This window comes from Mobula birostris, chromosome 8 (assembly GCF_030028105.1).
Source record: "Mobula birostris isolate sMobBir1 chromosome 8, sMobBir1.hap1, whole genome shotgun sequence".
Classification (NCBI taxonomy): Eukaryota; Metazoa; Chordata; class Chondrichthyes; order Myliobatiformes; family Myliobatidae; genus Mobula; species Mobula birostris.
In genome coordinates this window covers 134,013,155-134,026,041 of record NC_092377.1, presented here as the reverse complement: position 1 = coordinate 134,026,041, position 12,887 = coordinate 134,013,155, and positions in this window count along the sequence as shown.

The following is a 12,887-nucleotide window of genomic DNA, read 5'->3' as shown; positions in this document are numbered from 1 at the left end:
TAGTTTTCGTGCTGGGAGACGGTGAGTGTCCGTGCTGGGAGATATTGAGTGTCAGTGCTGGGAGACAGTGTGTGACTGTGCTGCGAGACAGTGAGTGTCCATTGTGGGAGACGGTGTGTGTCCTTGCTGGGAGACGGTGAGTGGGTTGGTGCTGGGAGATGGTTAGTTTTCGTGCTGGGAGACGGTGAGTGTCCGTGCTGGGAGACAGAGTGTATCCGTGCTGGGTGACCATGTGTGTCATTGCTGGGAGACGGTGTGTGTCCGTGCTGGGAGACAGTGAGTGTCCGTGCTGGGAGATAGCGTTTGTCCGTGCTGGAGACGGTGTGTGTCACTGCTGGGAGACAGTGTGTGTCGCTGCTGGGAGACGGCGTGTGTCGGTGCTGGGAGACGGTGTAAGTCGGTGCTGGGAAACTGTGTGTCGGTGCTTGGAGTCTGTGTGTGTCGGTGCTGGGAGATGGTGAGTGTCCATGCTGGGAGACGGAGTGTGTCCATGCTGGTAGACCGTGTGTGTCGGTGATGGGAGACGGTGTGTGTCAATGCTGGCAGATGGTGTGTGCGCTGCTGGCAGACGGTATGTGCGCTGCTTGGAGACGGTGTGTGTCGGTGCTGGGAGACCGTTAGTGTCGGTGCTGGGAGATGGTGAGTGTCGGTGCTGGGAGACGGTTAATGTCCGTGTTGGGAAACTGTGTGCGTCGGTGCTGGGAGACGGTGAGTGTATCGGTGCTGGGAGATGGTTTGTGTTTCTGCTAGGAGACAGTTTGTGTCTGTTGTTAGACAGGGCTTGTCTGTTTTGGGAGACAGTGTGTGTCCGTACTGGGAGACGGTGTGTGTCCGTGCTGGGAGGCGGTGAGTGTCCGTGCTGGGAGACGGTGTCCGTCCGTGCTGGGAGACGGTGAGTGTCCGTGCTGGGAGACGCTGTATGACCGTGTTAGGGGACGGTGGGTGTGTCGGTGCTGGGAGACGGTGTGTGTCGGTGCTGGGAGATGGTGAGTTCCCGTGCTGGGAGACGGTGAGTGTCGGTGCTGGGAGACGGTGTGTGTCGGTGCTGGGAGACGGTGAGTGTCGGTGCTGGGAGACGGTGAGTGTCCGTGCTGGGAGACGTTGAGTGTCAGGGCTGGGAGACAGTGTGTGACTGTGCTGGGTGACGCTGTGTGACCGTGCTGGGAGACGGTGTGTGTGCGTGCTGGGAGACGGTGTGTGTCCGTGCTGGGAGACGGTGTGTGTCCGTTGTGGGAGACGGTGTGTGTCCTTGCTGGGAGATGTTGAGTGTCAGTGCTGGGAGACAGTGCGTGGGTTGGTGCTGGGAGACGGTTAGTTTTCATGCTGGGAGACGGTGAGTGTCAGTGCTGGGAGATGTTGAGTGTCAGTGCTGGGAGACAGTGTGTGACCGTGCTGCGAGACAGTGAGTGTCCGTTGTGGGAGACGGTGTGTGTCCTTGCTGGGAGACGGTGAGTGGGTTGGTGCTGGGAGACGGTTAGTTTCCGTGCTGGGAGACGGTGAGTGTCCGTGCTGGGAGACGGAGTGTATCCATGCTGGGTGACCATGTGTGTCGGTGCTGGGAGACGGTGAATGTCCATGCTGGGAGACGGAGTGTGTCCATGCTGGTAGACCGCGTGTGTCGGTGATGGGAGACTGCATGTGTAGGTGCTGGGAGACAGTGTGTGTAGGTGCTGGGAAATGGTGTGTGTCAGTGCTGGGAGAGGGTTTTTGTCAGTGCTGGGAGACAGTGAGTGTCGTTGTTGGGAGACGGTGTGTGTCAGTGGTGGGAGACGGTGTGTGTCGGTGCTGGGAGACGGTGTGTGTCGGTGGTGGGAGATGGTGTGTGTCGGTAGTGGGAGTCAGTGTGTGTCTGTTTTGGGGACAGTTTGTATCATTGTTTGGAGACACTGTGAGTCTCTGCTGGCAGACAGTGTGTGTCTGCCTCGGAAGACTGTGTGTTTTTGTGCTGCGACAGAGTGCCTGTCCATGCTAGAACAGAGTGCATGTACGTGCTGGAAGATACTCTGTTCGTGCTGGGATATAGTGTGTGTCCTCGCTAGGAGGCATTGCGTGTCTGTGTTGGGAATCTCTTGTGAGTCTGTTCTGGGAAAAGTTTTGTGTCTCTGCTGGGAGACAGTGTGTTTCTGTTTTGGGAGACAGTTGTGTCTGTGCTTGCTGACAGTGTGTGTCAGTGTTGGGAGACAGTTTGAGTCGGTTATGAGAGACTGTGTGTGACTCTTTGGAAAGATGGTTTGTGTCTGCGCTAGGAGACAGTTTGTGTCCGTTGCTAGACAGGGCTTGTCTGTTTTGGGAGACAGTGTGTGTCCGTGCTGGGAGATGGTGTGTGTCCGTGCTGGGAGAAGGTGTGTGTCCGTGCTGGGAGTCGATGTGTGACCGTGTTGGGAGACAGTGTGTGACCGTGCTGATAGACGGTGAGTGTCCGTGCTGGGAGACGGTGTGTGTCCTTGCCTGGAGACGGTGTGTGTTGCTGCTGGGAGACGGTGTGTTTCCATGCTGGGAGACGGTGTTGACCGTGTTGGGAGACGGTGTGTGACCATTGTGGTATACGGTGAATGTCCGTGCTGGGAGACGGTGTGTGTCCGTGGTGGGAGACGGTCTGTGTCCGTGCCCGGAGTCGGTGTGTGTTGCTGCTGGGAGACGGTGTGTGTCGGTGCTGGGAGACTGTGTGTGTCGGTTCTGGCAGACGGTATGTGTCGGTTCTGGGAGACGGTGTGTGTCCGTGCTGGGAGACGGTGTGTGTCCGTGTTGGGAGACGCTGTGTGACCGTGCTGGGATACGCTGTGTGACCGTGCTGGGAGACGCTGTGTGACGGTGCTGGGAGACGCTGTGTGTCTGTGCTGGGAGACGCTGTGTGTCTGTGCTGGGAGACACTGTGTGTCCGTGCTGGGAGATGGTGTGTGTCCGTGCTGGGAGGTGGTGAGTGTCCGTGCTGGGAGATGTTGAGTGTCAGTGCTGGGAGACAGTGTCTGTCGGTGCTGGGAGACGGTGAGTGTCCGTGCTGGGAGACGGTGAGTGTCCGTGCTGGGAGACGGTGAGTGGGTTGGTGCTGCTAGACGGTGAGTGTTCGTGCTGGGAGAGGTGAGTGTCTGTGCCGGGAGACGGAATGTATCAGTGCTGGGAGACCATGTGTGTCGTTGCTGGGAGACGGTGTGTGTCCGTGCTGGGAGACGGTGCGTATCCGTGCTGGGAGACAGCATTTGTCCGTGCTGGAGACGGTCTGTGTCACTGCTGGGAGACGGTGTGTGTCGGTGCTGGGAGACGGTGAGTGTCGGTGCTGGGAGACGGTGAGTGTCCATGCTGGGAGACGGTGAGCGTCCGTGCTGGGAGACAGTGTGTATCGGTGCTGAGAGACCGTGCATGTCCGTGCCTGGAGATGGTGTGTGTCGCTGCTGGGAGACGGTGTGTGTCGGTGCTGGGAGACGGTTAGTGTCGGTGCTGGGAGACGGTGTGTGTTGGTGCTGGTAGACGGTGTGTGTCCGTGCTGGGAGACGGTGTGTGTCCGTGCTGGGAGACGGTGTGCGTCGGTGCTGGGAGACGGTGTGTGTCGGTGCTGGGAGATGGTGTGTGTCGCTGCCTGGAGACGGTGAGTGTCCGTGCTAGGAGACAGTGAGTGTCCGTGCTGGGAGACGTTGAGTGTCAGTGCTGGGAGGCAGTGTGTGACCTTGCTGGGTGACGCTGTGTGACTGTGCTGGGAGACGGTGTGTGTCCGTGCTGGGAGACGGTGTGTGTCCGTGCTGGGAGACGGTGAGTGTCCGTTGTGGGAGACGGTGTGTGTCCTTGCTAGGAGACGGTGAGTGGGTTGGTGCTGGGAGACGGTTAGTTTTCGTGCTGGGAGACGGTGCGTGTCCGTGCTGGGAGACCATGTGCGTCGTTGCTGGGAGACGGTGTGTGTCCGTGCTGAGAGACGGTGAGTATCCGTGCTGGGAGACAGCGTTTGTCCGTGCTGGAGACGGTGTGTGTCACTGCTGGGAGACAGTGTGTGTCGCTGCTGGGAGATGGCGTGTGTGGGTGCTGGGAGACGGTGTAAGTCGGTGCTGGGAGACTGTGTGTGTCGGTGCTTGGAGACTGAGTGTGTCGGTGCTGGGGGATGGTGAGTGTCCATGCTGGGAGACGGAGTGTGTCCATGCTGATAGACTGTGTGTGTCGGTGATGGGAGACGGTATGTGTAGGTGCTGGGAGACAGTGTCTGTAGGTGCTGGGAAATGGTGTGTGTCGGTGCTGGGAGAGGGGGTTTGTCGGTGCTGGGAGACAGTGAGTGTCGTTGTTGGGAGACGGTGTGTGTCAGTGGTGGGAGACGGTGTGTGTCGGTGCTGGGAGACGGTGAGTTTCGGTGCTGGGAGACGGTGTGTATCGGTGCTGGGAGACCGTGTGTGTCGGTGGTGGGAGACGGTGTGTGTCGGTAGTGGGAGTCAGTGTGTGTCTGTGTTGGGGACAGTTTGTATCATTGGTTGGAGACACTGTGAGTCTCTGCTGGCAGACAGTGTGTGTCTGCCTCGGAAGACTGTGTGTTTTTGTGCTGCGACAGAGTGCCTGTCCATGCTAGAACAGAGTGCGTGTACGTGCTGGAAGATACTCTGTTCGTGCTGGGATATAGTGTGTGTCCTCGCTAGGAGGCATTGCGTGTCTGTGTTGGGAATCTCTTGTGAGTCTGTTCTGGGAAAAGTTTTATGTCTCTGCTGGGAGACAGTGTGTTTCTGTTTTGGGAGACAGTTGTGTCTGTGCTTGCTGACAGTGTGTGTCAGTGTTGGGAGACAGTTTGAGTCGGTAAAGAGAGATTGTGTATGACTGTTTGGAAAGATGGTTTGTGTCTGCCCTAGGAGACAGTTTGTGTCCGTTGCTAGACAGGGCTTGTCTGTTTTGGGAGACAGTGTGTGTCCGTGTTGGGAGATGGTGTGTGTCCGTGCTGGGAGAAGGTGTGTGTCCGTGCTGGGAGAAGGTGTGTGTCCGTGCTGGAAGTCGATGTGTGACCGTCTTGGGAGACGATGTGTGACCGTGCTGATAGACGGTGAGTGTCCGTGCTGGGAGACGGTGTGTGTCCGTGCCTGGAGACGGTCTGTGTCCTTGCCTGGAGACGGTGTGTGTTGCTGCTGGGAGACGGTGCGTGTCCGTGCTGGGAGACGGTGCGTGTCGCTGCTGGGAGACGGTGTGTGTCGGTGCTGGGAGACGGTGTGTGTCTGTGCTGGGAGACGGTGTGTTTACGTGCTGGGAGACGGTGTGTGTCGGTGCTGGGAGACGGTGTGTGTCCGTGCTGGGAGACAGTGTCTGTCGGTGCTGGGAGACGGTGAGTGTCCGTGCTGGGAGACGGTGAGTGTCCGTGCTGGGAGACGGTGAGTGTCCGTGCTGGGAGACGGTGAGTGGGTTGGTGCTGCTAGACGGTGAGTGTTCGTGCTGGGAGAGGTGAGTGTCTGTGCCGGGAGACGGAATGTATCAGTGCTGGGAGACCATGTGTGTCGTTGCTGGGAGACGGTGTGTGTCCGTGCTGGGAGACGGTGTGTGTCGGTGCTGGGAGACGGTGAGTGTCGGTGCTGGGAGACGGTGAGTGTCCATGCTGGGAGACGGTGAGCGTCCGTGCTGGGAGACAGTGTGTATCGGTGCTGGGAGACCGTGTGTGTCGGTGGTGGGAGACGGTGTGTGTCGGTGGTGGAAGACAGTGTGTGTATGTGTTGGAGACAGTTTGTATCATTGTTTGTAGACACTGTGAGTCTCTGCTGGCAGACAGTGTGTGTCTGCCTCGGAAGACTGTGTGTTTTTGTGTTGCGACAGAGTGCCTGTCCATGCTAGAACAGAGTGCGTGTACGTGCTGGAAGACACTCTGTTCGTGCTGGGATATAGTGTGTGTCCATGCTAGGAGGCATTGTGTGTCTGTGTTGGGAATCTCTTGTGAGTCTGTTCTGGGAAAAGTTTTGTGTCTCTGCTGGGAGACTGTGTTTCTGTTTTGGGATACAGTTGTGTCTGTGCTTGCCGACAGTGTGTGTCAGTGTTGGGAGACTGTGTGTGACTCTTTGGAGAGATGGTTTGTGTCTGTGCTAGGAGAGAGTTTGTGTCCGTTGCTAGACAGGGCTTGTCTGTTTTGGGAGACAGTGTGTGTCCGTGCTGGGAGACGGTGTGTGTCCGTGCTGCGAGAAGGTGTGTTTCCGTGCTGGGAGACGGTGTGTGACCGTGTTGGGAGACGGTGTGTGTCCGTGCTGGGAGACGGTGCGTATCCGTGCTGGGAGACAGCATTTGTCCGTGCTGGAGACGGTCTGTGTCACTGCTGGGAGACGGTGTGTGTCGGTGCTGGGAGACGGTGAGTGTCGGTGCTGGGAGACGGTGAGTGTCCATGCTGGGAGACGGTGAGCGTCCGTGCTGGGAGACAGTGTGTATCGGTGCTGGGAGACCGTGTGTGTCGGTGGTGGGAGACGGTGTGTGTCGGTGGTGGAAGACAGTGTGTGTATGTGTTGGAGACAGTTTGTATCATTGTTTGTAGACACTGTGAGTCTCTGCTGGCAGACAGTGTGTGTCTGCCTCGGAAGACTGTGTGTTTTTGTGTTGCGACAGAGTGCCTGTCCATGCTAGAACAGAGTGCGTGTACGTGCTGGAAGACACTCTGTTCGTGCTGGGATATAGTGTGTGTCCATGCTAGGAGGCATTGTGTGTCTGTGTTGGGAATCTCTTGTGAGTCTGTTCTGGGAAAAGTTTTGTGTCTCTGCTGGGAGACTGTGTTTCTGTTTTGGGATACAGTTGTGTCTGTGCTTGCCGACAGTGTGTGTCAGTGTTGGGAGACTGTGTGTGACTCTTTGGAGAGATGGTTTGTGTCTGTGCTAGGAGAGAGTTTGTGTCCGTTGCTAGACAGGGCTTGTCTGTTTTGGGAGACAGTGTGTGTCCGTGCTGGGAGACGGTGTGTGTCCGTGCTGCGAGAAGGTGTGTTTCCGTGCTGGGAGACGGTGTGTGACCGTGTTGGGAGACGGTGTGTGACCATTCTGGTATACGGTGAGTGTCCGTGCCGGGAGACTGTGTGTGTCGGTTCTGGCAGACAGTGTGTGTCGGTTTCGGGGAGACGGTGTGTGTCCGTGCTGGGAGACGGTGTGTGTCTGTGCTGGGATACGCTGTGTGACCGTGCGGGGAGACACTGTGTGACTGTGCTGGGAGACGCTGTGTGTCCGTGCTGGGAGATGGTGTGTGTCCGTGCTGGGAGATAGTGAGTGTCCGTGCTGGGAGACGGTGTGTGTCCATGCTGGGAGACGGTGTGTGTCCGTGCTGGGAAACAGTGCGTGTCCGTGCTGGGAAACGGTGAGTGTCCGTGCTGGGAGACGGTCTGTGTCCGTGCCTGGAGACGGTGTGTGTCGCTGCTGGGAGACAGTGTGTGTCACTGCTGGGAGACGGTGTGTGTCGGTGCTGGTAGACTGTGTGTGTCGCTGCTGGGAGACGGTGTGTGTCTCTGCTGGGAGACGCTGTGTGACCGTGCTTGTTAACGCTGTGTGACTGTGCTTGTTAACGGTGTGTGACTGTGCTGGGAGACGGTGAGTGTCCGTTCTGGGAGACGGTGAGTGTCCGTGCTGGGAGACGGTGAGTGTCCGTGGTGGGAGACAGCGTTTGTCCGTGCTGGAGACGGTCTGTGTCACTGCTGGGAGACGGTGTGTGTCGGTGCTGGGAGACGGTGAGTGTCGGTGCTGGGAGACGGTGAGTGTCCATGCTGGGAGACGGTGAGCGTCCGTGCTGGGAGACAGTGTGTATCGGTGCTGGGAGACCGTGTGTGTCGGTGGTGGGAGACGGTGTGTGTCGGTGGTGGAAGACAGTGTGTGTATGTGTTGGAGACAGTTTGTATCATTGTTTGTAGACACTGTGAGTCTCTGCTGGCAGACAGTGTGTGTCTGCCTCGGAAGACTGTGTGTTTTTGTGTTGCGACAGAGTGCCTGTCCATGCTAGAACAGAGTGCGTGTACGTGCTGGAAGACACTCTGTTCGTGCTGGGATATAGTGTGTGTCCATGCTAGGAGGCATTGTGTGTCTGTGTTGGGAATCTCTTGTGAGTCTGTTCTGGGAAAAGTTTTGTGTCTCTGCTGGGAGACTGTGTTTCTGTTTTGGGATACAGTTGTGTCTGTGCTTGCCGACAGTGTGTGTCAGTGTTGGGAGACTGTGTGTGACTCTTTGGAGAGATGGTTTGTGTCTGTGCTAGGAGAGAGTTTGTGTCCGTTGCTAGACAGGGCTTGTCTGTTTTGGGAGACAGTGTGTGTCCGTGCTGGGAGACGGTGTGTGTCCGTGCTGCGAGAAGGTGTGTTTCCGTGCTGGGAGACGGTGTGTGACCGTGTTGGGAGACGGTGTGTGTCCGTGCTGGGAGACGGTGCGTATCCGTGCTGGGAGACAGCATTTGTCCGTGCTGGAGACGGTCTGTGTCACTGCTGGGAGACGGTGTGTGTCGGTGCTGGGAGACGGTGAGTGTCGGTGCTGGGAGACGGTGAGTGTCCATGCTGGGAGACGGTGAGCGTCCGTGCTGGGAGACAGTGTGTATCGGTGCTGGGAGACCGTGTGTGTCGGTGGTGGGAGACGGTGTGTGTCGGTGGTGGAAGACAGTGTGTGTATGTGTTGGAGACAGTTTGTATCATTGTTTGTAGACACTGTGAGTCTCTGCTGGCAGACAGTGTGTGTCTGCCTCGGAAGACTGTGTGTTTTTGTGTTGCGACAGAGTGCCTGTCCATGCTAGAACAGAGTGCGTGTACGTGCTGGAAGACACTCTGTTCGTGCTGGGATATAGTGTGTGTCCATGCTAGGAGGCATTGTGTGTCTGTGTTGGGAATCTCTTGTGAGTCTGTTCTGGGAAAAGTTTTGTGTCTCTGCTGGGAGACTGTGTTTCTGTTTTGGGATACAGTTGTGTCTGTGCTTGCCGACAGTGTGTGTCAGTGTTGGGAGACTGTGTGTGACTCTTTGGAGAGATGGTTTGTGTCTGTGCTAGGAGAGAGTTTGTGTCCGTTGCTAGACAGGGCTTGTCTGTTTTGGGAGACAGTGTGTGTCCGTGCTGGGAGACGGTGTGTGTCCGTGCTGCGAGAAGGTGTGTTTCCGTGCTGGGAGACGGTGTGTGACCGTGTTGGGAGACGGTGTGTGACCATTCTGGTATACGGTGAGTGTCCGTGCCGGGAGACTGTGTGTGTCGGTTCTGGCAGACAGTGTGTGTCGGTTTCGGGGAGACGGTGTGTGTCCGTGCTGGGAGACGGTGTGTGTCTGTGCTGGGATACGCTGTGTGACCGTGCGGGGAGACACTGTGTGACTGTGCTGGGAGACGCTGTGTGTCCGTGCTGGGAGATGGTGTGTGTCCGTGCTGGGAGATAGTGAGTGTCCGTGCTGGGAGACGGTGTGTGTCCATGCTGGGAGACGGTGTGTGTCCGTGCTGGGAGACAGTGCGTGTCCGTGCTGGGAAACGGTGAGTGTCCGTGCTGGGAGACGGTCTGTGTCCGTGCCTGGAGACGGTGTGTGTCGCTGCTGGGAGACAGTGTGTGTCACTGCTGGGAGACGGTGTGTGTCGGTGCTGGTAGACTGTGTGTGTCGCTGCTGGGAGACGGTGTGTGTCTCTGCTGGGAGACGCTGTGTGACCGTGCTTGTTAACGCTGTGTGACTGTGCTTGTTAACGGTGTGTGACTGTGCTGGGAGACGGTGAGTGTCCGTTCTGGGAGACGGTGAGTGTCCGTGCTGGGAGACGGTGAGTGTCCGTGGTGGGAGACAGCGTTTGTCCGTGCTGGAGACGGTGTGTGTCACTGCTGGGAGACAGTGTGTGTCGCTGCTCGGAGACGGCGTGTGTAGGTGCTGGGAAACGGTGTGTCTCGGTGGTGGGAGACGGTGTGTGTCAGTGGTGGGAGACAGTGTGTGTCACTGTTGGGAGGCAGTTTGAGTCGGTTATGAGAGACTGTGTGTGACTCTTTGCAGAGATGGTTTGTGTCTGCACTAGGAGACAGTTTGTGTCTGTTGCTAGACAGGGCTTGTCTGTTTTGGGAGACAGTGTGTGTCCGTGTTGGGAGGCGGTGTGTGTCCGTGCTGGGAGAAGGTATGTGTCCATGCTGGGAGACGGTCTGTGTCTGTGCCTGGAGACGGTGCGTGTCGCTGCTGGGAGACAGTGTGTGTCGGTGCTGGGAGACTGTGTGTGTCGGTTCTGGGAGACGGTGTGTGACCGTGCTGGTAGACGGTGAGTGTCCGTGCTGGGAGACGGTGTGTGTCTGTACTGGGAGACGGTGTGTGTCCGTACTGGGCAACGGTGTGCGTCGGTGCTGGGAGACCATGTGTGTCGGTGGTGGGAGACGGTGTGTGTCGGTGGTGGACGACAGTGTGTGTCTGTGTTGGAGACAGTTTGTATCATTGTTTGTAGGCATTGTGAGTCTCTGCTGGCAGACAGTGTGTGTCTGCCTCGGAAGACTGTGTGTTTTTGTGCTGCGACAGAGTGCCTGTCCATGCTAGAACACAGTGCGTGTACGTGCTGGAAGACACTCAGTTCGTGCTGGGATATAGTGTGTGTCCTCGGTAGGAGGCATTGTGTGTCTGTGTTGGGAATTTCTTGTGAGTCTGTTCTGGGAAAAGTTTTGTGTCTCTGCTGGGAGACAGTGTGTTTCTGTTTTGGGATACAGTTGTGTCTGTGCTTGCTGACAGTGTGTGTCAGTGTTGGGAGACAGTTTGGGTCGGTTATGAGAGACTGTGTGTGACTCTTTGGAGAGATGGGTTTGTGTCTGTGCTAGGAGAGACTTTGTGTCCATTGCTAGACAGGGCTTGTCTGTTTTGGGAGACGGTGAGTGTCCGTGCTGGGAGTCGGTGAGTGTGTCAGTGCTGGGATACGGTATGTGTCGGTTCTGGGAGACGGTGAGTGTCGGTGCTGAGAGACGGTGTGTGACCGTGTTGGGAGACGGTGTGTGACTGTGCTGGTAGACGGTGAGTGTCCATGCTGGGAGACGGTGTGTGTCCATGTTGGGAGACGGTCTGTGTCCGTGCCTGGAGACGGTGTGTGTCGCTGCTGGGAGACGGTGTGTGTCGGTGCTGGGAGACTGTGTGTGTCGGTTCTGGCAGATGGTGTGTGTCTGTTCTGGGAGGCGATGTGTGTCCGTGTTGGGAGTCGGTCTGTGTCCGTGCCTGGAGACGGTGTGTGTCGCTGCTGGGAGACGGTGTGTGTCGGTTCTGGGAGACGGTGTGTGTCCGTGCTGGGAGACGGTGTGTATCTGTGCTGGGATACGCTGTGTGACTGTGCTGGGAGACGCTGTGTGTCCGTGCTGGGAGACGCTGTGTGCCCGTGCTGGGAGATGGTGAGTGCCCGTGCTGGGAGACGGTGTGTGTCCGTGCTGGGAGGTAGTGCGTGTCTGTGCCGGGAAACTGTGCGTGTCCGTGCTGGGAGACGGTCTGTGTCCGAGCCTGGAGACGGTGTGTGTCGCTGCTGGGAGACGGTGTGTGTCGGTGCTGGTAGAGTGTGTGTGTCGGTTCTGGGAGACGGTGTGTGTCTGTGCTGGGAGACACTGTGTGACCGTGCTTGTTAACGCTGTGTGACTGTGCTGGGAGACGCTGTGTGTCCGTGCTGGGAGACGGTGTGCGTCTGTGCTGGGAGATGGTGAATGTCCGTGCTGGGAGACAGTGCGTGTCCGTGCTGGGAGACAGTGCGTGTCCGTGCTGGGAGACAGTGCGTGTCCGTGCTGGGAGACAGTGCGTATCTGTGCTGGGAAACGGTGCGTGTCCATGCTGGGAGACGGTCTGTGTCCGTGCCGGGAGACGGTCTGTGTCCGTGGCTGGAGACGGTCTGTGTCCGTGGCTGGAGACGGTGTGTGTCGCTGCTGTGAGATGGTGTGTGTCGCTGCTGGGAGACGGTGTGTGTCGCTGCTGGGAGACGGTGTGTGTCGGTGCTGGGAGACTGTGTGTGTCAGTCCTTGGAGTCTGTGTGTGTCGGTGCTGGGGGACGGTGAGTGTCCATGCTGGGAGACGGAGTGTGTCCATGCTGATAGACTGTGTGTGTCGGTGATGGGAGACGGTATGTGTAGGTGCTGGGAGACAGTGTGTGTAGGTGCTGGGAAATGGTGTGTGTCGGTGCTGGGAGAGGGGGTTTGTCGGTGCTGGGAGACAGTGAGTGTCGTTGTTGGGAGACGGTGTGTGTCAGTGGTGGGAGACGGTGTGTATCGGTGCTGGGAGATGGTGAGTTTCGGTGCTGGGAGACGGTGTGTGTCGGTGCTGGGAGACGATGTGTGTCGGTGGTGGGAGACGGTGTGTGTCTGTGTTGGGGACAGTTTGTATCATTGTTTGGAGACACTGTGAGTCTCTGCTGGCAGACAGTGTGTGTATGCCTTGGAAGACTGTGTGTTTTTGTGCTGCGACAGAGTGCCTGTCCATGCTAGAACAGAGTGCGTGTACGTGCTGGAAGATACTCTGTTCGTGCTGGGATATAGTGTGTGTCCTCGCTAGGAGGCATTGCGTGTCTGTGTTGGGAATCTCTTGTGAGTCTGTTCTGGGAAAAGTTTTATGTCTCTGCTGGGAGACAGTGTGTTTCTGTTTTGGGAGACAGTTGTGTCTGTGCTTGCTGACAGTGTGTGTCAGTGTTGGGAGACAGTTTGAGTCGGTTATGAGAGATTGTGTGTGACTCTTTGGAAAGGTGGTTTGTGTCCGCGCTAGGAGACAGTTTGTGTCCGTTGCTAGACAGGGCTTGTCTGTTTTGGTAGACAGTGTGTGTCCGTGTTGGGAGATGGTGTGTGTCTGTTCTGGGAGAAGGTGTGTGTCCGTGCTGGGAGACGGTGTGTGTCCGTGCTGGAAGTCGATGTGTGACCGTGTTGGGAGACGGTGTGTGACCGTGCTGATAGACGGTGAGTGTCCATGCTGGGAGACGGTGTGTGTCTGTACTGTGCGACGGTGTCTGTCGGTGCTGGGAGACAGTGTGTGTTGGTGCTGGTAGACGGTGTGTGT